Raw genomic sequence first — 24,941 nt, 5'->3', positions numbered from 1 at the left:
GAAGTAAATACGGACTAATGAATTATGAAGTATTGAAAGCTTGTGAAATATAATTTAAGTTTCCGTACTTCTCAGAAATGCCCGTCTTATGTTCCTGCCAAGTTATTAGAAGATATAATAAGTTATGTAAAGTTATGTAGATCGTTGGCGATAAAGTAAAATTTATAAAAGTCGAATGTAACGTATGGGATGGCATGAAATGAATGACGAACGTATAAAGTGGAGTTGGAAACGTATGATAACGAATAATAAAGGAAGTAAATATAAACTGAAGTACTTAGATATGTGAAGGAACTGGAATTGTTAATAAATGAATTTAAAAAAATGATGATGAGAATAGTGGTGAAAATAATTTGAAGAATGTGAGTTAGATGAAATTCGTATGAAAATTCGGATGAATGTATGCTATGATAGAATTATGCATTAGAGGCTTGTACCATGTACATGAATGGTGTGATGCTTATGTGTATTTAATGATTTGCCTTGTTATGATTAAGAGGCGAATATGAGCCAAATGCAAATCATACGAGCTTATTAGTAAAGAATGTGTTAGAATTATGTTATATAGTTAACTTGAATGATATTTATTATTTGTAGAATCATGAAGCATTAGCATGAGAAGGTACGCGAAGGTGAATGTATACATGTGTATTGTTTGGAGGATTACGTAAATTGTATGTATGAGATACGTAGAGCATTAATATTACGGTCTATCTTATTTAGATGACCACATGTTCAAAAGTTTGAAGTGTGTAAGCAAAACAGTGACTAACTAAAAGTCAACAATATAGGAATATCATGGAATGACCCTTTAGACTCAAATGTTAAAGTAAAAAGTTAATATGTTATGTATTAATTAATATACGTATTATGCTTGACGATAAGTTTAGTGGTATGGATTGGAAATGAGATAACTGATAATAAATGTCTCGTTTATACAAGTCAAATTTCGTATAAACAAAAAGAAAATGAATAATAGTATGTATGCTCACATAAGCTAACAATATTATGAATGTAATAATAATATGAAAGTTATGGAAAAAATATTAGTTGAGATGTTAGCTAAAGACATTATGTAATATGTTCGAATTGAAAGTAAGTACAACGCGTACAATAATAAGTACTAAGTGTGATTAACTTTAAAAGGTCAAATCGTAGAAGTCAGTAAATAATACTTATTTACAAATTTTTGGAAACATTACGTAAGAATGCAACGTGTAATGTAGGATACTCATTAGTAAGAGACATGTTAGAGAACGTAGGTGAATTAACACCAAATACGGTGAACGAACAAATGGAAATGGTATGTAAGGGATGGTCATATATTGACCAAAGCTCGAGAAAAACACGAGAATCATCTCACTTATGTCCAGTCAAGCTAGTAATAAGGGGTCTAACGATTCTGATCGGATCAATAAAAGAAAGAAAGATAAGAATGAAAAGTATAAGCCTGCAATTGAATGTAAAACAAACTTAAGAAAGAAGGGTGAGAACACCACTAGAATTAGGATGTAGAGTGTCGCGTTGAAACGCGCTACATGAATTAGGACATGGAATTAAGTGTTAGGACCCAACACTTGAAGTTGAATGTAGAAGATTAATACGGAAACAATTCATAAGAAATTACATGATAAATGATATGGCAGAAGAAAGAAAAGTTCGGAGGAAAATGTTTGAATCTGAGAAATTGATTCAACCATGTAAGAATGAAAGATAATATATTAAAAGTTCAAATCCGTAAGTGAAGACGGATTAAACAAGTAAAAATAAAAAAAAATATTAAAAAAAATTAATTAAGCACCAAACTCAAATAAGTTATACGGGTCAAACGGCGATTGCCATTTGAACCCGGTATTTAATGTTCGGTTTGTCAAAGTTTATTACTAATAGGTGAGGGGGTGTTAGTCTAACCTTGAAAGGTCAAACTGCGAAAGTTGGAGAAATAACCAATAAAAAGAAAGGATTGTATGTAAGAAATGGAATGTATGATATATTTTAGCATGTACGTAAGAAAATTGTAAAAGAGGCAATGGGCGAACAAACACCCCGCAGGACGCAGTTATGAAGGGTTATGTGCTAACTGTTTAGTTATAGACAAATATGATGGAATTCTTAGTGAGATGTTAGTAATGAAGCTAGTGGAAGGATGCCCACGAGTGGGAGCATATTTCATGAATGAATGAGACCAAGTCTGGTACGGAGGGTACATATAAAGAAGCGGATCCATCCGGCGCACGGATAACCGACTTATGCATTAAAGGCGAGGTTAGTAAAATGTTCAATTCTTGATTAATGATAAGAATCCGTAGATTTATTTTTAAGTATGAACAAAATGAATGGTAGAATAATTATGGTATGGTATACAATGATCGACCTGTAACGGTCAGTGTGAGAAGGTATGAATGTCATTAAGAGGGAGATCTAAAGGCCTTAAATGAAAGTTTGAGCTGAATTAGTTAGATCATCGTATGGTGCTCGTACACAACATACCTAGTTGTTATCATAAGTAGTTCATGCAAGGAACTAATAATAAAGTGTGCGAAGGATTAAAATTAAGGCTAAACTCAAAACTTGTGATTAGTTCAAGTGACAGTAGTAACCGTAGAATGATACCTCATACTCGTATTAAGTATGAAAAAGTAATTAGGAAGTGGGTAGCTTTGTATTAGTACCACAAGATTATTAAATGTTTATAGTATACGTATAATGCTATGCTAAGCCCTCATATGAACAAGAAAATAATTAAGAAGAATGTTAGTAATGGGATGGTAGGGTTTTCTCATGGTTACAATAAGGAATTATATCGTGTATGATACGTGAGTGGAATGAAATTAATCGATTTATTTTTAATTAGCAAATGTATGAATATGTTATGCTTGGCTAGAAAGATAGAAACAAGTCGTAAACGTAGGCTTGTACGACCAATAGTATACATTTGGAATAAAATTTCAATGAACGAACCGCTAGTGATGATGTATGTTAGGAACTAGAATTATAAAGTAAAAATGACACTAATAAGAGCTCTGGATCAGATTCTGACTTATATGTGATTATGAAAGTAATTTACTTAATTTAAGAACGGAGGGACAATGTGTACAAATATGTTTATGCATGAATGAAACTTTTGCCAAGATCCCGATTGCATCTATGTGTAGTAGGCATGGTGAATGAATAGATGAAAAAAAGTAAGGGTAAAATTGGTCTAGTTGGAATGAGAAAGGTTTCGGGGACGAAACCTCTTTTAAGGGGGGTAGACTTGTAACACCCCAAATTTCGTATGATATAAAATAATATTATATTTGTTTTTGTGTTGATTGTAACACCCCAAATTTCATATGTCATATTATAAAAAAAAATATTATAATCGCAATATTTTGACGAAAAAGAAATGGTAAATATAAATTTTTATCATTTATAAAGTTTTATAAGTTCTAGTAAATCTAGATGTTATGTATACATGAAAGTTAACTAAGTTAGATGTAAATGTGAGGAAATTGTTATGATTTATGAGAGAAGGGGGTAAAATGAAAGTGTGGAATAATAACATTCCTAACTTAAAAAATTGATAAAAAAAGGTCAGTGTTTTTCTTCCTGGCCTTGTGCGATCGAACGAAGGTGAAAGCAAGGGGAAACCCTAGTTCTTCAAATCTCTACAAAATTGAAGGAGTAAAAGGCCGGATTTTCAATGCATGAGTTAGGAAACATGATCCCTTAAGTGCTATAAGTATCAAGTAAGTCGAATTTCATGTTTTTAATGTTAGTTGATGAAGTGTGATATGTGTAATCAGTGATTTTATATGAAATTAATTATGAATACTAGACGTATTAGCATGTGGGAGTCGAAATCATGCTTGAAATTGTATGTAATTATGATTTGAAGTAAAAACCCAATTGTATGTTATAGGATGATTAGAGATTTGTGAAACCCTATATGCTAACTAGTATGATATTGATGATTGAAGCAATGTATTGATGAAATATTGATAAGTAATTGATGATTAAAACCATGTGTTTATAGTTAGAATGGCAAAAGATGGAATTAGGGATGTTATGTTAAACAATTGATAAAAGTATGGAAAAATGTGCTTAAGACACTTGTACATTATGCTGAATTTATGATACGCATACAAGGTGTTCGATGAAATGTCTAAATTGGTTTAGTTGTGATTTTCATGAACACATGTTAAAATGATGTAATGTGATTATGGCAAAAATATGAATGTGGTTAGTTAACATCATAATATACAATAAAGAATGTCCATATAATGAAATTCGTGAAAAGCTAAAAAGTGTGAAGTTGTAATGTATAGGCACTAAGAAGGAAGAAGGCACGGGTCATTCTAAAATTCAAGAAACGCAAGATCGCGGTAAGTTCATATGAACTTAATTCTCCTTTCATGTAGATCTATGAATGATGGTTTGCTAATTAAATTTTAGTGTTGAGTTGTATGATCATTCGCTTACAAAAACTTACTTAATCTTTGTTAGTTTTCATGTAAACAAACCTTGTTAAAATGTTTATGGTGATTAGTAAGTAGTTAGCAAAATCCCTTGCGGATTTGGTTATGATAATGAAAGTTACGATAAGCTATGCAAGTCGACAAGTTCTAGTTGAACAAGTCGAGTAAGAATAAGCTACTACCCGTTTTGAATGGGTGGTCACGAATGCTATGACAATTGCTTGAAGTTTAATCCGTTATACGGATGGAAAAGAAAGATTTATGTTGAAAGCAATTAACCCGATGTTACCGGGTCGCAAGTGATAAGCTTGAACCTCATTATGAGGGTATATGCCATTACCCATTTAATTGGGTAAATCGAATGCGTAAGAATAATGAAAGCATATAAATGAATGAAGCTAATATGTTGTTACATTGAGTTAAATGAGAATTACGACTAACTTTTGAAGTCTTGTCATTGAATGTAGGTAAATCCTCAACTTAGGCGACTCGGCGAAATGGAACGAGCACATGATCAAAATATGTCTTACCAAGCGCTTCCGCTAGCTTATGTTAATGTTTTGGGTCAAAATACTTTTTGTAAAAATTTGTTGGTAAAACGCCTTTAAGTACTTGATGTTTTAGTTTTAGTAGTATCTTGTAGAATGATATTGTTTTGATTGTGGTTAAAACAGGGGCATACTCGTTTTACGGATGGGTCATGCCCAAATTTTGTTAAAACCATGTGTTATTGTTACTAGCGTTTTTACCTTTTAGGTTGTGAAAGATTCGTACAATTTAAAAGTTTATGTTTTCTAGCGTCTTTTGGATGTCATTTCTTCTAGACGCAAATACGGACGTTTCAAGTTGGTATCAGAGCCAAGGTTTGAGGGATTCGAGAATATGAAGTGATGCTTGAACTCAAACCGACGGCTCGTTCAAAAGTGTGCTCGCTCCAAGGTCGCCAATGAGGTAAAATTTTAAGTTTTTGTTTAGTACAAGTATGTGTAGTGTGTTTATGATAAATATTTAAGTTAAAGTATGTGGAGTAGTAATAATGGAAGTTAAACATTAGGTTATATCAGATCTGGCGCAGCACACAGTTGTGTCGTTAAGTGACACAGCTGTGTGGACCATTGATGCTTATTGCTGAGATCAGGGTGTGTGGCAAGGCTGACACAGCTGTGTGACATTGTACCCAGATAGTCAACACAGCTGTGTCTGGGCGAAATTTCCACAAACTTCATATTTTTCATGAAGGGCCGTCGCCGACGGGCTATGAGCCGTCGCCGACGCCCTCATGCTTGCCGACGGCCTATCTTTCTGTCTACGGACATTGTGGGCAACGCCTATTTACGAAGCCCGTCGCCGACGGGGTATGATGCCGTCGCCGACGGCTAGTGGAAACCGAGTCCGCTAGGGGTTTTTGTTTTGTTTTGCTTTTCGTATTTTGAGTTCCCAAACCGTCCGAAGGTCTATTAAATGTTCGTTTAGGGTCTATATAAGGCCTAAAATATATACGTAACCACGACTAGTGGTTACGATAGAAGGAAATGTATAAAAGTCGAAAGTAATATGTCGAAAGGCATGAATGAATGATGAAAGTTTAAGAGATGAGTAAAGTTTAAAATGTAAGAATGCGAATGAAGTAAATACGGACTAATGAATTATGAAGTATTGAAAGCTTGTGAAATATAATTTAAGTTTCCGTACTTCTCAGAAATGCTCGTCTTATGTTCCTGCCAAGTTATTAGAAGATATAATAAGTTATGTAAAGTTATGTAGATCGTTGGCGATAAAGTAAAATTTATAAAAGTCGAATGTAACGTATGGGATGGCATGAAATGAATGACGAACGTATAAAGTGGAGTTGGAAACGTATGATAACGAATAATAAAGGAAGTAAATATAAACTGAAGTACTTAGATATGTGAAGGAACTGGAATTGTTAATAAATGAATATAAAAAAATGATGATGAGAATAGTGGTGAAAATAATTTGAAGAATGTGAGTTAGATGAAATTCGTATGAAAATTCGGATGAATGTATGCTATGATAGAATTATGCATTAGAGGCTTGTACCATGTACATGAATGGTGTGATGCTTATGTGTATTTAATGATTTGCCTTGTTATGATTAAGAGGCGAATATGAGCCAAATGCAAATCATACGAGCTTATTAGTAAAGAATGTGTTAGAATTATGTTATATAGTTAACTTGAATGATATTTATTATTTGTAGAATCGTGAAGCATTAGCATGAGAAGGTACGCGAAGGTGAATGTATACATGTGTATTGTTTGGAGGATTACGTAAATTGTATGTATGAGATACGTAGAGCATTAATATTACGGTCTATCTTGTTTAGATGACCACATGTTCAAAAGTTTGAAGTGTGTAAGCAAAACAGTGACTAACTAAAAGTCAACAATATAGGAATATCTTGGAATGACCCTTTAGACGCAAATGTTAAAGTAAAAAGTTAATATGTTATGTATTAATTAATATACGTATTATGCTTGACGATAAGTTTAGTGGTATGGATTGGAAATGAGATAACTGATAATAAATGTCTCGTTTATACAAGTCAAATTTCATATAAACAAAAAGAAAATGAATAATAGTATGTATGCTCACATAAGCTAACAATATTATGAATGTAATAATAATATGAAAGTTATGGAAAAAATATTAGTTGAGATGTTAGCTAAAGACATTATGTAATATGTTCGAATTGAAAGTAAGTACAATGCGTACAACAATAAGTACTAAGTGTGATTAACTTTAAAAGGTCAAATCGTAGAAGTCAGTAAATAATACTTATTTACAAATTTTTGGAAACATTACGTAAGAATGCAACGTGTAATGTAGGATACTCATTAGTAAGAGACATGTTAGAGAACGTAGGTGAATTAACACCAAATACGGTGAACGAACAAATGGAAATGGTATGTAAGGGATGGTCATATATTGACCAAAGCTCGAGAAAAACACGAGAATCATCTCACTTATGTCCAGTCAAGCTAGTAATAAGGGGTCTAACGATTCTTAAAGGATCAGATCAACAAAAGAAAGAAAGATAAGAATGAAAAGTATAAGCCTGCAATTGAATGTAAAACAAACTTAAGAAAGAAGGGTGAGAAGACCACTAGAATTAGGATGTAGAGTGTCGCGTTGAAACGCGCTACATGAATTAGGACATGGAATTAAGTGTTAGGACCCAACACTTGAAGTTGAATGTAGAAGATTAATACGGAAACAATTCATAAGAAATTACATGATAAATGATATGGCAGAAGAAAGAAAAGTTCAGAGGAAAATGTTTGAATCTGAGAAATTGATTCAACCATGTAAGAATGAAAGATAATATATTAAAAGTTCAAATCCGTAAGTGAAGACGGATTAAACAAGTAAAAATAAAAAAAATATTAAAAAGAAATTAATTAAGCACCAAACTCAAATAAGTTATACGGGTCAAACGGCGATCGCCATTTGAACCCGGTATTTAATGTTCGGTTTGTCAAAGTTTATTACTAATAGGTGAGGGGGTGTTAGTCTAACCTTGAAAAGTCAAACTGCGAAAGTTGGAGAAATAACCAATAAAAAGAAAGGATTGTATGTAAGAAATGGAATGTATGATATATTTTAGCATGTACGTAAGAAAATTGTGAAAGTGGCAATGGGCGAACAAACACCCCGCAGGACGCAGTTATGAAGGGTTATGTGCTAACTATTTAGTTATAGACAAATATGATGGAATTCTTAGTGAGATGTTAGTAATGAAGCTAGTGGAAGGATGCCCACGAGTGGGAGCATATTCCATGAATGAATGAGACCAAGTCTGGTACGGAGGGTACATATAAAGAAGCGGATCGATCCGGCGCACGGATAACCGACTTATGCATTAAAGGCGAGGTTAGTAAAATGTTCAATTCTTGATTAATGATAAGAATCCGTAGATTTATTTTTAAGTATGAACAAAATGAATGGTAGAATAATTATGGTATGGTATACAATGATCGACCTGTAACGGTCAGTGTGAGAAGGTATGAATGTCATTAAGAGGGAGATCTAAAGGCCTTAAATGAAAGTTTGAGCTGAATTAGTTAGATGATCGTATGGTGCTCGTACACAACATACCTAGTTGTTATCATAAGTAGTTCATGCAAGGAACTAATAATAAAGTGTGCGAAGGATTAAAATTAAGGCTAAACTCAAAACTTGTGATTAGTTCAAGTGACAGTAGTAACCGTAGAATGATACCTCATACTCGTATTAAGTATGAAAAAGTAATTAGGAAGTGGGTAGCTTTGTATTAGTACCACAAAATTATTAAATGTTTATAGTATACGTATAATGCTATGCTAAGCCCTCATATGAACAAGAAAATAATTAAGAAGAATGTTAGTAATGGGATGGTAGGGTTTTCTCATGGTTACAATAAGGAATTATATCGTGTATGATACGTGAGTGGAATGAAATAAATCGATTTATTTTTAATTAGCAAATGTATGAATATGTTATGCTTGGCTAGAAAGATAGAAACAAGTCGTAAACGTAGGCTTGTACGACCAATAGTATACATTTGGAATAAAATTTTAATGAACGAACCGCTAGTGATGATGTATGCTAGGAACTAGCATTATAAAGTAAAAATGACACTAATAAGAGCTCTGGATCAGATTCTGACTTATATGTGATTATGAAAGTAATTTACTTAATTTAAGAACGGAGGGACAATGTGTACAAATATGTTTATGCATGAATGAAACTTTTGCCAAGATCCCGATTGCATCTATGTGTAGTAGGCATCGTGAATGAATAGATGAAAAAAAGTAAGGGTAAAATTGGTCTAGTTGGAATGAGAAAGGTTTCGGGGACGAAACCTCTTTTAAGGGGGGTAGACTTGTAACACCCCAAATTTCGTATGATATAAAATAATATTATATTTGTTTTTGTGTTGATTGTAACACCCCAAATTTAATATGTCATATTATAAAAAAAATTATTATAATCGCAATATTTTGACGAAAAAGAAATGGTAAATATAAATTTTTACCATTTATAAAGTTTTATAAGTTCTAGTAAATCTAGATGTTATGTATACATGAAAGTTAACTAAGTTAGTATGTAAATGTGAGGAAATTGTTATGATTTATGAGAGAAGGGGGTAAAATGAAAGTGTGGAATAATAACATTCCTAACTTAAAAATTTGATAAAAAAAAGGTCAATGTTTTTCTTCCTGGCCTTGTGCGATCGAACGAAGGTGAAAGCAAGGGGAAACCCTAGTTCTTCAAATCTCTACAAAATTGAAGGAGTAAAAGGCCGGATTTTCAATGCATGAGTTAGGAAACATGATCCCTTAAGTGCTATAAGTATCAAGTAAGTCGAATTTCATGTTTTTAATGTTAGTTGATGAAGTGTGATATGTGTAATCAGTGATTTTATATGAAATTAATTATGAATACTAGACGTATTAGCATGTGGGAGTCGAAATCATGCTTGAAATTGTATGTAATGATGATTTGAAGTAAAAACCCAATTGTATGTTATAGGATGATTAAAGATTTGTGAAACCCTATATGCTAACTAGTATGATATTGATGATTGAAGCAATGTGTTGATGAAATATTGATAAGCAATTGATGATTAAAACCATGTGTTTATAGTTAGAATGGCAAAAGATGGAATTAGGGATGTTATGTTAAACAATTGATAAAAGTATGGAAAAATGTGCTTAAGACACTTGTACATTATGCTGAATTTATGATACGCATACAAGGTGTTCGATGAAATGTCTAAATTGGTTTAGTTGTGATTTTCATGAACACATGTTAAAATGATGTAATGTGATTATGGCAAAAATATGAATGTGGTTAGTTAACATCATAATATACAATAAAGAATGTCCATATAATGAAATTCGTGAAAAGCTAAAAAGTGTGAAGTTGTAATGTATAGGCACTAAGAAGGAAGAAGGCACGGGTCATTCTAAAATTCAAGAAACGCAAGATCGCGGTAAGTTCATATGAACTTAATTCTCCTTTCATGTAGATCTACGAATGATGGTTTGCTAATTAAATTTTAGTGTTGAGTTGTATGATCATTCGCATACAAAAACTTACTTAATCTTTGTTAGTTTTCATGTAAACAAACCTTGTTATAATGTTTATGGTGATTAGTAAGTAGTTAGCAAAATCCCTTGCGGATTTGGTTATGATAATGAAAGTTATGATAAGCTATGCAAGTCAACAAGTTCTAGTTGAACAAGTCGAGTAAGAATAAGCTACTACCCGTTTTGAATGGGTGGTCACGAATGCTATGACAATTGATTGAAGTTTAATCCGTTATACGGATGGAAAAGAAAGATTTATGTTGAAAGCAATTAACCCGATGTTACCGGGTCGCAAGTGATAAGCTTGAACCTCATTATGAGGGTATATGCCATTACACATTTAATTGGGTAAATCGAATGCGTAAGAATAATGAAAGCATATAAATGAATGAAGCTAATATGTTGTTACATTGAGTTAAATGAGAATTACGACTAACTTTTGAAGTCTTGTCATTGAATGTAGGTAAATCCTCAACTTAGGCGACTCGGCGAAATGGAGCGAGCACATGATCAAAATATGTCTTACCAAGCGCTTCCGCTAGCTTATGTTAATGTTTTGGGTCAAAATACTTTTTGTACAAATTTGTTGGTAAAACGCCTTTAAGTACTTGATGTTTTAGTTTTAGTAGTATCTTGTAGAATGATATTGTTTTGATTGTGGTTAAAACAGGGGCATACTCGTTTTACGGACGGGTCATGCCCAAATTTTGTTAAAATCATGTGTTATTGTTACTAGCGTTTTTACCTTTTAGTTTGTGAAAGATTCGTACATTTTCAAAGTTTATGTTTTCTAGCTTCTTTTGGATGTCATTTCTTCTAGACGCAAATACGGACGTTTCAAGTTGGTATCAGAGCCAAGGTTTGAGGGATTCGAGCATATGAGATGATGCTTGAACTCAAACCGACGGCTCGTTCAAAAGTGTGCTCGCTCCAAGGTCGCCAATGAGGTAAAATTTTAAGTTTTTGTTTAGTACAAGTATGTGTAGTGTGTTTATGATAAATATTTAAGTTAAAGTATGTGGAGTAGTAATAATGGAAGTTAAACATTAGGTTATATCAGATCTGGCGCAACACACAGTTGTGTCGTTAACACAGCTGTGTGGACCATTGATGCTTATTGCTGAGATCAGGGTGTGTGGCAAGGCTGACACAGTTGTGTGACATTGTACCCAGATAGTCAACACAGCTGTGTCTGGGCGAAATTTCCACAAACTTCATATTTTTCATGAAGGGCCGTCGCCGACGGGCTGTGAGCTGTCGCCGACGCCCTCATGCTTGCAGCAAGAGAAGCTCTACGCCAAGTTTTCCAAATGCGAGTTTTGGCTTCGTGAAGTCCAATTTCTTGGACATGTGGTAAGTGAGCGTGGTATCCAGGTGGATCCCACTAAGGTTGAAGCAGTCATGAATTGGAAAGCGCCTAAAACTCCTACAGAAATCCGCAGCTTCTTGGGTTTAGCAGGATACTACAGACGTTTCATTGAAAACTTTTCAAGGATTACCACACCTTTAACATCGTTGACTCGCAAGAATATAAAGTTCGATTGGGGTCCCAAACAACAAGAATCTTTTGAGATTCTTAAGCAAAAATTAAGAAATTCTCCAGTGTTGACATTGCCAGAAGGGATTGAAGAGTTTGTTGTGTACTGCGATGCATCGCACATTGGCATGGGTTGTGTGCTTATGCAGAAAGGCAAGGTTATTGCCTATGCCTCACGGCAATTAAGGGTTCATGAAAAGAACTACACCACCCACGATTTGGAGTTGGGTGCCGTTGCGTTCGCACTAAAGCTTTGGCGGCATTATTTATATGGAACCAAGTGTGTGATTTATTCTGATCACAAAAGCCTTCAACATCTGTTTAACCAGAAGGATCTTAACATGAGACAGCGTCGATGGATGGAAACTTTGAATGATTATGATTATGAAATACGGTATTAACCTGGCAAGGCAAATGTAGTTGATGATGCCTTGAGCAGAAAGGAAAGGGTTAAGCCTATTAGAATCAATGCCAAAAGCATCGAACTAAAGATCAGCTTGAATGAAAGGTTATTAGCTGCTCAGAAGAAAGTTGTTTTGGAAGCTAACTTTCCGAATGAGAAGTTAGGTGTGACTGCCGATAAATTGTCATATGGCTAGGATGGAATCCTAAGATTGAATGGTCGAATATGGGTTCCAATTTATGGAGGACTTAGAGATGTGATCCTTCAAGAAGCCCATAGCTCAAAATATTCGGTGCATCTAGGCAGTTATAAGATGTATCAGGATTTAAAGGCAAGTTACTGGTGGATAGGTTTGAAGAAATCTATAGCCACCTATGTAGCTAAATGTCTAACATGCGCATAGGTTAAAGCCGAGCATCAGAAACCATTAGGTTTGCTGCAACAGCCCGAACTTCCTACCTAGAAGTGGGAAATAGTAACTATGGATTTTATCACTAAGTTACCAAGAACGAAGCGTGGAAATGATACGATTTGGGTTATAGTCGACAGGTTGACCAAGTTAGCTTACTTCTTGTCGATTAAACAAATGCACAGCTCTGATAAGCTAGCTCAGCTTTACATGGATGAGATTGTGTCTCTCCACGGAGTGCCAGTGTCTATTATCTCTGATAGGGATACAAGGTACACATCGCATTTTTGGAAGAGATTTCAGCAATCATTAGGCACTCGATTAAACTTCAGCACTGCTTATCATCCTCAGACGGATGGGCAAAGCGAACGTACAATTCAAACGCTTGAGGATATGCTACGAGCTTGTGTTATAGACTTGGGTGGAAGTTGGGATGACCATCTTCCTTTATTTGAATTTTCGTACAATAATAGCTATCATTCAAGTATCCAAGCCGCGCCTTTTGAGGCTTTGTACGGAAGAAAGTGTAGAACGCCAGTTTGTTGGGCGAAAGTTGGAGATGTCCAACTGTCAGGACCTGATATAGTCCTGGAGACGACAGATAAGATTGTACAGATCCGTGCTCGTCTCAAAGCCGCAAGGGATAGACAGAAAAGCTATGCAGATATGAGGCGTAAACCTCTAAAGTTTAAAGTTGGTGATAAAGTGCTACTTAAGGTGTCACCCTGGAAAGGGGTAATGCGTTTTGGAAAAAAGGGCAAGTTGAGCCCAAGATACATAGGACCATTCGAGATCATCGAATGTGTCGGAACTGTAGCCTACAAGCTAAATCTGCCAGAAGAGCTCAGTGGGATTCATAATGTATTCCACATCTGCAACTTGAAGAGGTGTCTAGCCGATGAGTCGCTAGCAATGTCCCATAAGGACGTGCAGATAGATGAGAATTTGAAGTTCGTTGAAAAACCTTTGTCGATCGAGGATCGACAGGTTAAGAAGCTTCGAAGAAAGCATGTACCAATTGTGAAGGTAAAATGGGATGCCCGTAGAGGCCCAGAATACACGTGGGAGGTTGAATCCACAATGAAACAGAAGTACCCTCATTTATTTCAGTAAATCTCGAGGTCAAGATTTCTTTTAAGGGGGTGAGGATGTAACACCTCGCAAAATCATGTCCAATATAATAAAGACACGTGTCATAAACTCTATTATGTTAAATTGATAACTTGAGGGACTAAAGTTGTAAAAGGAAGACAATATGTGCGTAGGAAGGACTAAAAGTGTCAACATGCCAAACTGGTGCCTTAAAAGTGTCAACATGTTAATTTTTACCTCTGAGTGGCCTTTTAACATGCCCAAAGCTTTGTAATGCACTATTAAACCCTCTTATATATATATATCTGATAATAGATTTATAAATTCCAACACAAGCTTGTGAGGAATAATTCAAATTTAAGAACTTGGGATCACATGTGCTAAAACGACAATTCTTCATTCAATGGCCTTTTCAAAAGACTCCAAGACAACACCAATACATGGCAATTCTTTCTATAGCAATTCAGAACTGAACAAGAGGACACATCTGCTGAAAGTGACCTTAGATTCGAGTTATGAAAGGTTGCATGGTCAAATGTTAAAGTTCTCAAAATTTTGTCTTCTGATCAGAGGCTTACGGACCGCAAAGCATCTGCCTTACGGACCGTAAGGTAGCTTAACTGGGAGATAAAATTTGAAAAGCGGTTACGGACCGTAAGGCCAAAGCTTACGGTCCGTAAGGACTGTAACTGGGCAGTGAAAATGGACAGCTGCGGGTTGTCTCCTTCTACACCCCTTTTCTCAAAACCAACTGCATGTTAACGGTTTTGTAAAACCTCTAGACACCTGTATGCATCAGATTATACCTGGGGGACACCTGCATTGATCTCAATCAATCCAAGAAACTATATAAGGGGCCTTATTTTGCTTCATTTGAGCTCACACTTCAAAATTTTCACTCAAACAACTCTCTGAAGCCTCCTGCTGATCAAGGAAGCTTTCCCTAGTTCAATATTCGTGCTACGGGCTATAGTAAGTGTTCTTAGCTTCTTCAGTTAAGGTTTAATTAGCTTAATAATCGAAAGTGAAAGATATCGTGATTAAGCTTTGACTTTGTGATTAATCACTAACGTTCCAGCCATTATTCGATTTATAAGTGGCTATGTGTTGGTAATTATGTAGGTGTTAAACCCTTAAAAGGGCACCTTCTAATTATCACATTATCTCAATCAATTGTCGGGTCAAAGTTATGAACACAAAGTCAAACGGGTCAGTTTTTACAAAATAATTTATAACTGAAAATGCAGAGGTTATGGAGCATGTTTTAACACTTAAATAACTTGTTAAATAATAAAAGAACATGTCTAGGCATGTTCAACCCGACAATTCTGAGTTTAGGCTCGGTTCGCAATAGAAAGTCGCAAAAGTAGACTTTTGCTTTGACTTTCAGTTCTGACCCGATTTAGCTTAGTTTAGATATGCCTTAGGGTTCCTTTAGGACCATATTACATGTTAGTATAACCCTCTAAGATTATACTATATGGTTCCTTTGAAATCTGAATCATTTGCATGTTTCCGTTAAATGCTTAAAGTTGACCATTATGCCCTTTTGATATAAAAACGAGATTTTTGAAAATGTGAGAGGACAAAAACCTTTATTACTAATATATTAGTATGTCCTAAATGTTTGACATCAGTTTCTGGTCTAAAATGAAACTTATGCGAAATATCGTAAAATGAAAGCTTTTTGTTAATTAAATAGCATTTTTAGCATAAATCATATTTAAACCCAGTTTTTGGCACCAAACTTTCTACCTACTATTATAATATAATATTTAGGGATTTTTTGAAATTTTTGTCAAATTTTATACTGACCGTAACATAGAGTTCTTGCATGGACTCGGTAATTGACGATAATGCCCTTTTCTTTAATAAAATGAGTTTTATGCATCAATTGCATGTCAAACCTTTTTCTACTGATTTTATACAATAAATAAATTATTTTAAACAGTTGAGACTGATCAAAGTCCCAGATTTCCTTTTTCAACCCGAATATCGTCAAATACCGACTTTTATGCGATTTAGGCGCATAGTATGGGTTTAAACCATATTTGGCACCTAAGACTTGTTACCTACTGTTGTTATAAATAAATTTTTATGCTTTAATAGTAAGTTTATGTTTTGAACTCAGATTTCCAAATTTAACCCTTAAAACATATGTGAAATGTCCAAAATGCCCCTACAGAGCATAGTTTGGCCATAAGTGATAAATTTCACATATGTATGATATCTTACTGATATAACGTATTAAAATAAATATTTTTACTGATTATTTTAGACCAGAATCTCAGATTACTGTTTAACCTCTTTAGTAAACTTTAAAATGACCAAAATACCCTTACGGGGCTTAAATTGGTTTTAAATTCGTTTTGGGCATAATGGAAGATATCCTACTAATATCATAACTTATTTAAGGCATATTAACTTGTGGAACTTGTTCATGACTCATTTGGTTACCCGTTATGCATATTCGCACTCGGTACGGTTTATGTAACTAGTTTGCATAAATTAACCGAAATGGGTCAAACCTTATCATTTTTACCTCAAAATCCAGAATTTGTTTAGTTTACCCATTATATACAAGTCTTCATTCTTGTCAGGTCTAAATCACATTATGGTCCGGTCTTCGCTTAATCTTGCGTTTTGAACCATAAACCTTTCTTTAAAACTAACTGGTCTAAATTATAACTTAAATAAGACCCGTTAGGAATCTAATAGGTTATTAAAACCTTCGTTCCAGATTAAGAGCCCAGTAAAAGCTACTTGTACTTGCTGATTTGATATACGGCTGGGAATAAAATTATATTTTAGCTCAGGTAAATACTTTTAACTTATTTTCCCTTATACGGGCTTGGGATACGGTATTATAATAATACCCCTTGGTCGGGTATGAAATCATTTAATCGAAATATGATTAATAAATAGCATAACTCGTTTTAATCTGTCTTGTTTGATGCAATGCCTTTGGGGGGGTTAATGACCATGTCCTGGATATCCTCGGCTCATTCATTAGAAATGGCCACGGCTTAAACACGGGGTCTAGGCATACTCCTGACAGTTGCGTATGTATAAACGGTATCTCACTCTCTTGTGGGCCTATACTTGTGGTGTGTCTATTAATCTTGTCCGGCTCTTCTAACCGGCCTTGAACGGACGACAAACATATAAATCCCTATACAAGATTATTCTAAATACTTATCCCAAGTTATAAAAGATTTTATGCCATGTGCATCCAACCGAATTTTATAAATACTTTTCAAAAGAGTCAGTTAATTGTATTTACCACACTGACGTATTTTTCAAAAAGGTTAAGTGCAGGTACTACGCGTAATGGGCTGGAAACTCCGAGTATTAAAATAAAGAGTTTTGCAAGCTTTTAATACTTTAAGTCTGCTGAACAATATTTTCTTTCTGTTTTAGATCCGACTGTGGATCCACTTTACAAACGTTGTGTAATATTTTATTATACTTTCGATTCGGTTTGTAATATTCTACTTTAGACTTCCGCTATGCATTAAACTGTGATTATTTGACTATGATGATATCAACTACGTCACGATACTCCCCACCGGGCCCACCGGTAACATGTGGAAAATATCGGGGTGTGACAAAAGAGAAAGTGGATGGACACGGGGCCGTGTCCGGGCTTCTGTGCAAGCTATAAATAGAGGTGCTTAGTTCACTTCAAAGGCATCCCTTGACAAACCACCACTCTCCCACTTCACCCACACTCCACCTCCATCACAACACCCACATCCACCACCATCATCCATCATCCATCATAGAGTGTGTGTAGTAGTCTCGGGATCCAAGATTGATAGTAAGAGTTCTTGACAATCAAAGGCCATGTTTGCCTAAGTCTCTTACATCACTTGGTGAAGACAAGCATTTAGTGTAATACTTTTGTTTTTTAATCTTTTCGCACTTTTTATTTGGTTTTGTATTAATGACTTTAATAACTAGTTTCTTATGTTGAAGGTGAAACTTCCTTATCATTTGTCCGTGGTGTCTTGGCGTTATTTTACTGTCTATATAAAATAAAAGATTTACACCATTCATATCTCTACGGTCTATATAGAGATATGTTGGCTACCTGGTCGGGGGTTAAGGGAATGGTTTGGTAAGGTTCTTGCCTTGTTCAGTGTATAGATCCTGCAAGAACCTGGGTCAAGCTTACTAGGACCTCCTTCAATGACCACTGGTATTGGATGGCAGGGGTGCGAATGGCTTGATCCCCTCATATGTATACTACTATTAATACATTAACCCGGCTACTTGGGATTGTATCCCTGCTGACTCAAACCACTTAGCCGAGGGTAACGTCACCTTCAAAAGAGGGGCCTAGCACATTACGCATTAATAACTTAATTAATTATCTTTCAATAATCCAACCCTTTAGGATTGTATCCTTGCTGACTCAAACTGCTGGGTTGAGGGTAACGTCAGCTTCAAAAGAGGGGCCTACTACTATAACTAAGATAATCTCTTAAAAAGTGCAAAATTGCGGAAAACATCAAAGATTACACTAAAGGCGAGTCGGATCCAAGTGATTCATCTTGTCTATCTGTTTTTATTTTATTTTCAGCATTTTTAGTTTTTTTTCATGTTTAAAACCTTTTTTTCTAAATTTTTGATTTGATTAGACGTTGAGGATAAACCGGTATTAAAAGCTCTTGTGTCCTTGGACGACCTCGGTATCTTACCAACGCTATACTCCGCTCACGATGGGTACACTTTGATGCGTGTCAGTGTATATATAGTTTAGGTATGTATTTTAAGCCCTTTTACACTTTTTAGCCAAGTTTTAAATTTATAAAACACGATATTTACTAACACTAAACACACATATGGGCAAGTGCACCCATCGTGGACGTAGTATAGTGTTGGTAAGATACCGAGGTCGTCCAAGGACACAAGATCTTTTAGTACCGGTTTATCCTCAATGTCTAATCAAATCAAAATTTTAGAAAAGATTTTTAAACTAAGAAAATAAAACTATCTAAAATGCTGAAAATAAAATAAAAATAAAACAGATAGACAAGATGAATCACTTGGATCCGACTCGTGTGTTAGTGTAACCTTTGATTATTTTTGCACTTTTGCACTTGTTTAAGAGATTATCTTAGTTATTGTAGTAGGCCCCTCTTTTGAAGCCGACGTTACCCTCAACCCAGTAGTTTGAGTAAGTAAGGATACAATCCTAAAGGGTCGGATTATTGAAAGATAATTAATTAAGTTATTAATGCATAATGTGGTAGGCCCCTCTTTTGAAGGTGACGTTACCCTCAGCTAAGTAGTCTGACTCAGCAGGGATACAGTCATAAGTAGCTGGGTTAAAGTTTTAATAGTAGTTTAACTTATGAGGGGATCAAAGAGTTTGGACCCCCGCCATCCAATACCTTTGGGTATTGAAGGAGGTCCTACTAAATTTGACCCAGGTCCTTTGCAGGATCTATACACTGAACAATGGCAAGACTCTTACCAAACTGTTCCCTTAAACCCCGACCAGGTAGCCAACATACCTCCATATAGACCGTGGAGATATGAATGGTGAAAATCTTTTATTTTATATAGACAGTAAAATAATGCCAAGACACCACGGACAAACGATAAGGAAGAATCACCTTCAACATAAGAAACTAGTAATTAAAGTCATTAATACAAAACCAATTAAAAAGTGCAAAAGATTAAAAATAAAAAGTATTACACTAAATACTTGTCTTCACCAAGTGATGTAAGAGACTTAGGCAAACATGGCCTTTGACTGTCAAGAACTCTTACGATCAATCTTGGATCCCGAGATGACTCATACACTCTATGATGGACAATGGATGATGGTGGTGGATGATGGTGTTATGGTGGTGGTGGGTGGTGGGTGAAGTGTGAGAGAGGTGGTGTGCCAAGGGATGAGTTAAAATGGCTCCAAGCAATCCTATTTATAGGCTGAACAGAAGCCCGGGCACGGCCCCATGCCCGCTGGGCGCGGCCCCGTGTCCGTGTCCATCTGACACTCTCTCTCCTCATTAATTGTAATTCGCAATTACAATAAATGCGCCTGCAGCCAGTTGACCACGCCCCCGTGTCCGCTGGGCACGGCCCCGTGGTGGGCAGTAGAAGCTTCTATAGGTTTGTCTTTTCTGCTGCTTCTTGGGCACGGCCCCGTGCTCGCTGAGCACGGGGCGTGTTCAGTCTTCTGCTTTCTTAGTTTTTCTTGGGAAGATGCTGTTGAGGGGTCGGGCATTCCACTTTTGTCCCTTTTCTTGTATTTATGTTAGATTTTGCTGTCTTTTTGCTTCTTTTGTTAATTTGAGCTCATTTAATCCTGAAAATACAAAAGGAAGATAAAAGCACACTTTTTCCAACATTAGTACTAAAAAAGGGTTAGTTTTATGCCACAATTGATATAATTTATATGTTGCATTTTGCGCATATCAAATACCCCCACACTTGAATCTTTGCTTGTCCTCAAGCAAAACCCTTTATAATGTGGCTTTATTCACAACCAAATGGAATGGGTAGAAGAGAAGGTTTTCGGGCTTGTCATAGAGTGTCGGGATTTTCAAGATTCTTTATTGAGGTTTTATTTTTATTTATTTACAATCCTATTCGGCATGATTTATTAAGAACGTTTCTTAAGATAAATTACTTATTAGGGCATAACATACCTTTTTAAAATTCTATTTATATACAAGTTCACATACCTCACGGGGGATCACTCAATACTCGGCTGAATGTGTATTTTTAGTGAATCACTCGGGAGCGGCATGAAACTTACTCCTACCATAAGCTTGCCAAGCAATCAATCCTCCTCCTTTTTAACTATATACCTTTGTAAATATCAAGAGGACTTTATGGGTGAAGGGTTAGGCTTGGGCTAAAGGTGGGTGGTTGGGTTAGTGGTTAGTAAAAAGGGCGAAAGGCGTAATAAACGTCGGTTTGAAAGGCTTTTTATTTTTTCCATATTTTTATTTTATCTTGGTGAATTGTTCAAACAAAGTTATTTTTGATAAATTTTGTTTGTTTATTTGGTTTCATCAAGATATATAAATAAATATATATATATATATATATATATATATATATATATATATATATATATATATATATTTTTGAAGAAGTCATAAGAGAACCGAACATTGTCACTAAAAAAAGGGTTAAAAATAAAAAAAGGTTTAGGTGGGTAAAAAGAGTTGTTTTGGGTTAAGAAATGAAAAGGTTTAGGCTCAAAGGGGTTAACCAGGGGATTTTGGGTAGGTGGTAAAAAAAATGAAAATAATGGTGTAGAATAAAAAAAAGGTTAGTCCTAATGCCTCCATCATTTACTTACTCGGGTTTAAGTTGGTGAGGACCGGGAATGTATTATTGTGGCAAGTTCTAGAGTCGTACGAACCAAGCGGCTATTCACACAAGAAACGAAAAATAAGCATTTAGTGTAAAGATATATATTTGTATGCTCGTTAAAGGCTCAAAACTCACTTTTGTGGGAAAAGGGTTTTTTATGTGATCAAGTATATATAATCAAATTTTAACTAAGTTTGTCATGCCTTTTCATAATTTTCTTATGTTGGTTCTTTTATAACGACGCTATCGGTTGTAAACTTGTAAAAATATAACCTTGTTAAGACTTGAATTCCCAACTTAAACTTAGACAAGTAAAAAAAATGAAAAAAAAAATTTTTTGGAAAAAATTTGGGATGATTAGCGGTTCCAATTAGAGTTTTGTGTAAGGCTTGTTATTAGGACTTGCAAAATTCAAGGTTTTAGCATCCCCCCACACTTAAGTTACACATTGTCCTCAATGTGTCCCAAAAATAAGTTTTTAGGTTGATTGAATGTGTAAAATGGTGCTAAAAGCAAAATTTTATGTTACTGGCAGTCTGGACACGGCCCCGTGGGGACCAGGCACGACCCCGTGTTCAGGTGCCAGTAACAAAAATTTAAGAAAAGGAACAGAAGCCTGGGCACGGGGGCATGTCCAGTGAACACGACCCCGTGTCCAGTTACCTGAACTGGGCGATTTGCTGCAGATTGTGCAGCACGGGGCTGTGTTGGGTGAACACGACCCATGCTGAGCTTACTATAATGGAGAGATCGTTGTCGGATTGCTCTGTTTTAGTGCATGGGGCGATGTTTCTCGTTTCCCTTGTTATCCTTGACCATCCAGAGTGGGTTTTATTTCTTATAACACCATCATTCAAATCTTAAAACCATCATTTCATTAAAAACCATAGAGAGATACATAGTCCTAAAATGCTACTAAGTTAGATAAGCAAGCACAAGAAGCATAAACCATGGAGTTCTAGGCTACAAGTTATTTTAATTAGCAAAATTTCCAAGAAGTTAATAGTCTTGGTTGGATGTGGCTTCATAGAACCCCTTCTTCCGGGCATATGTCGGCGAGCCACTCCTCTATCTCCCATGGGAGGAGAAAAGAGGGCTCGTTAGCGTTAGTTTGAGGAGGTGCAACTTCCACCGGGACTTCTTGTAGGTCTTCAAGGGGAGGTTCCGCTGGAATGTCATCCCATCCGGTCGGGTTGTTGACTTCAAGTGCTAGGTTCCAATCCTCTTGAGGGAGAATGGGTTCCATCGGAGGTGTTACAAGAATATTTAACCTCTGGTGCAAGAGGTTAATTTTTGAAAACTATTTTCCAGCCCCACCGTAAGATAGTTTATACGGTCAATTAGGATTTCCTCAACCGAAGTCATTTCATCGAGAGCTTCCCGAAGTGCAACGACGTAGTGTACAAGGGTAGCTTCAATGGAAGGTCTCCTTCCTCTTCTACTGTTTGTTGAATGCACGGAAGATGTTCCACTGTTTTCACTCGACATTCTACGAAAATAAACTAAAAACAGCTTATTTTTATGAAACAGTATTTTGGACACGGCCCCGTGTTCATCTTTCTGCAGAATTTTGTAACAAGAAATCTTGAAGTTTTAAGTTATTCCTCTAACTTATGAAGCCTGTTTGAGCAATATTAACTTAAAACAATGTTGTTCAACTTATTTTTAACACGATTTCTTGAACAAAACTCATTAATCCCTTCATCAAAGCTTGAAACCTTAAGCTTTAATGGAGGTTTTTGGAGAAAGATGAAGAAGAAGGAAATGGATAAAAGAGGAAAGGACAAGATGGTTGTTGGAACCTTCTTTTAGAACATACCTAGGATGGTAGGAGAGAAGATTCCTTCAAATCTCTGTCCCTAGTGATCCAAATGTGCAGAATTCTTGGCTGCATTTATAGAAAACGACAGCGTTCTGGACACGGCCCTGTGTCGGCTGGACACGGCCCCGTGTGCAGATAGAATCCTGACACAGTTTGTCTGTATTCTGACATAAAAGTCAGAAGGGAATCTTTTAGTGGACACGGGGGCGTGTTGGCTGGACACGGCCCCGTGTCGAGGGGCTGATTATGAAGTTTGTCTGTTTCTAAGGAACTTATCCGGATCGGGTGGTTCCTTACTGGATGGAACAACCCCAAAGTGCCTAAGATACCTCAGTTGATCTAAGCTAAGACGAGAACGCAAGAGGTTGTCGGTGAGGGTGATTCCTATGCTATATGTAGGTGGACAAGTCCAACCCTTTTCCGGGCTCTCGTTAAAGAAGGTGTATGCCGAATCGCTCAGGTCTATGTATGCATCGAACGAAGTCGATGGAAAGTCCTTCACGGCACAATCGGCACAGGGACGACTATCGTCCAAGTCTTCGCTAGAATTGAAGGTATTTTCGGGAGTAACGAGGTTGTTTGAATGTCATCCCAACACTTCTTCTTGGTCATTGTCTTGAGATGAATTTAGGAAATCCATCCTAAGTTCTTTTAACCAACTAAGAATCAGATCTTCTAGTTGAAATAGTTCATCAAGAAGCATTTCCCCTAAAATATCTGGTTGGGCGCCTTCGAGGGAGAGATAACGATTATTTTTACTTCCGCCCCTCTTAAGGATACAGGGAAACGATGGGTCTATATAGTGGGGCTTATAATTTAGAAAATAACATTCTAATTCTTTATGTCCGGCTCCACATAATCGACACCACGTACCATAAGAGTGCCGAAAGTAAAAAAGATCATTATCACTCATTTTTATGTCAGAATTTACCAACCGTCAGGATCTTACGGTTCTGTTTTCAGTAACTGAATCTTGGGCACTGGGGCGTGTTGAGTGGGCACAGCCCCGTGTTCAGCTTACTGTCTGACTTAAAACAGGATTGCCAGTTCCAAAGATTGGGCACGGGGCGTGTTCAGCGGGCACGGCCCGTGCTGGGTTCTGCAGAAGTCGAAAAATAAAAAAAATCCTAAAAAAATAAAATAAAAAGAAAATAAAAAATTGATTAGGCCGTTGATTCCTAACTTCCTTAAAATCCTTGTGTCCCCGGCAACGGCGCCAAAAACTTGATGCGTGTCAGTGTATATATAATTTAGGTACGTATTTTAAGCCCTTTTACACTTTTTAGCCAAGTTTTAAATTTATAAAACACGATAATTACTAACACTAAACACACATATGGGCAAGTGCACCCATCGTGGACGTAGTATAGTGTTGGTAAGATACCGAGGTCGTCCAAGGACACAAGAGCTTTTAGTACCGGTTTATCCTCAACGTCTAATCAAATCAAAATGTTAGAAAAGATTTTTAAGCTAAGAAAATAAAACTATCTAAAATGCTAAAAATAAAATAAAAATAAAACAGATAGACAAGATGAATCACTTGGATCCGACTCGTGTGTTAGTGTAACCTTTGATTATTTTTGCACTTTTGCACTTGTTTAAGAGATTATCTTAGTTATTGTAGTAGGACCCTCTTTTGAAGGCGACGTTACCCTCAACCCAGTAGTTTGAGTCAGAAAGGATACAATCCTAAAGGGTCGGATTATGGAAAGATAATTAATTAAGTTATTAATACATAATGTGGTAGGCCCCTCTTTTGAAGGTGACGTTACCCTCAGCTAA

Source organism: Helianthus annuus, chromosome 16, assembly GCF_002127325.2.
Source record: "Helianthus annuus cultivar XRQ/B chromosome 16, HanXRQr2.0-SUNRISE, whole genome shotgun sequence".
NCBI classification, from domain to species: Eukaryota; Viridiplantae; Streptophyta; class Magnoliopsida; order Asterales; family Asteraceae; genus Helianthus; species Helianthus annuus.
Note: the sequence above shows the minus strand (reverse complement) of the source record.